Below are 2,279 nucleotides of genomic sequence, written 5' to 3' on the forward strand. Positions count from 1 at the left end.
TAGAAGAGCATGTAAACAATAATGCAATTCTACCTTTTAAATACTTGCTGCATGATTTCACATCTCGGTCGCATGTGCCGAGAATAGGTTTTTAGGGAATTTGACTCTAAACTAAGTGAAATGATGTGTTTAAAAGAATATGTAACCAGCAAAGACCATATCACAGTATGAAACCATTATGACCAGTTGTACTCCCACTGGTGACTTTTGTGGTGAGACCTCATCACTCAATGCTCCTGAGCACCTACTATGTGCCAGGGATTTGGTCGGGAAATTTACACATGTAAATCCTTTATAAACACCTGAAAATCTTAATTTCACAGATTTCTGGAGTTTTTAACAAGAGGGGAAAAAATCAGAAGGGACCTTCATTAGAAGAATGTGCAAAATCAATTATGTTTCCGCTGGCGTGAGTTTTAAAAGAGGCTGTGGATGAAATGGCGCTGCTCCACTAACTGCTTCCATCGGTACCAGGACCAGCAGGATGCACCGTACAAAACCGCTGTCCAGTGTCAAACCGGCATTGGACCACCGATTAGTGACCAAATATTGGCAATTTCATATGGCTCAGCCATTTACGACTCAGGCCATTTCTTCTGGGCCAACCGATGCTGTGACTAGACCACAAAGCAGAGAGCAAAGGCCAGGGCATGCACGGAGGATTTCTTTCTTTGATGTGACTGGTTTTCGAATAGAGCCATCGCTGTGACACTGCTTTTACCCAGAATTTTTTAACAGCTCTGAAACCTGACTGCCAACGGAGAACTGAAATTTCGTGACGAGCCACTGGTTAGACGGCCCTGCCCGGATCATGGCTTCCGCCCTCAGAGAGGAGCTGACGGGCACTGTGGGAACTGAAGTGGAGCCCACAGGAAACCCCTTCTCGTTTGTTTCCTTAGCTGATGGAAAGGAACGGGGGATGCTCCAGCTTACTGATTGTACCTTCTTTGAACTGAGACTCTGAGAACCTAAAACGCGAAGACCCGAGGGTAAATGCCATCTCGTTGTTTAAAATCTGTTGCCAAAAAAGCTGTCGTGACACAAATAAGGAGCTAACTATGTTTACTTTCAAGATGTCTTATTTCGTGCAATCAAATTTTGAATCCACGGCCAATGCACGCCACTGACCTCAGGGCTGACTTTGTATCATGGCAGGATAATGGGATGAGTAAATTCTCCAACAGTTATAAGGAAAAAATGTTGTTCTCTGGAAGGCTGTTTAGGATATTTTATACATATATTTAAATAATTTTACAAAACCTTAAATGGACAGACAAGGGCCAACAGAGTCAGGTAAAATTTCTTTAACTCACCCATCACGAAATCCTCCAAAGTGGATTATTTCCGAGTTTAAAAAGAGACCTGAAAGAATGAACAGGAAATTAAAAACAGGTGACATGGATTAGTGGTTACATTAGGACAATACTAGAAAAAAGCAAATGCTGAACATATAATAAACACTCAAAAAATTTAACTATTGCTATTACTAACGTCGCCATCACTGTCACTGTTATTATTGACCACGTAAAATTGTCTTTGAAATCAGTTTTTTAATGTTATTTTTATATATATTCATATCCAAGGTGTCGACTGGGCTCCAGATTTCGTCAGTCAGGCCCAGAGAGTAAAGGCGCTTTTATCCGCAATAAATTATAAATGAATCATGCATGGAGCACATCGCCTCGTATTTATAAGGCGCTGTGGTCGACGCTCGCAGCAGAATTTGCACGAACCTGGATTTGAGTGTGGGCTCTGTCACCAGTGTTAGCCAAGGAGAAGTCACTTCATGTCCAGGGACTTCAACAGGGCTCAGCCTGCGGCAGTAAGAGCAGCTAACGTTTAGAGGGTGATGCTTCCTAGGTGCCGGGGACTTTCCTAAGAAGCTAGTACCTCATCCGCTGGCTCGTGTTCACCTAGGACAAGGGGAGTGAGGGGCGGGCTCCATCTGCCCTCTTGTGTCCCGCCGGCTCTGCCGGGAAGTGGCCCCTGCAGATGGGTCGCGGGCGCCCTTCACACCTGCTTCCAGTTCAGACAGGGGGATGATTCCGCAAGAGCTCAGAGGCCAGGAGGGAGAGAGGCTGGGTGTCCCTTCCCCACTTTGCCCTTGACTCGGCAGCCCTCTCCTGACCTGCGTGTGGCGGGCGTGGTCCCCACACCTACGCTCCTGCCCTGTCCCACGGGGCCTCTTCTCGGGCTCAGGCCATCCCACGCCCTTCCTCAGCCTCTCCGGTCCGGGTGGTAACGGCTTCCTGCTGTTGCTGGTCTTCTGGACCCCAACG

General features: G+C 46.6%; 1 long non-coding RNA gene across 1 annotated transcript in view; it reads right to left on the minus strand.

Annotated features, from left to right (window-relative positions):
* The window catches only part of LOC111729928, a 47,656-nt gene that overhangs the window by 9,396 nt on the left and 35,981 nt on the right, over window positions 1-2,279 (minus strand). Inside the window, exon 3 of the long non-coding RNA XR_002776462.1 lies at window positions 1,314-1,362. This is a non-coding gene — a long non-coding RNA (uncharacterized LOC111729928). The remainder of the gene's footprint in view (window positions 1-1,313; window positions 1,363-2,279) is intronic.

This window comes from Pteropus vampyrus, unplaced genomic scaffold, assembly GCF_000151845.1.
Source record: "Pteropus vampyrus isolate Shadow unplaced genomic scaffold, Pvam_2.0 Scaffold290, whole genome shotgun sequence".
NCBI lineage: Eukaryota > Metazoa > Chordata > Mammalia > Chiroptera > Pteropodidae > Pteropus > Pteropus vampyrus.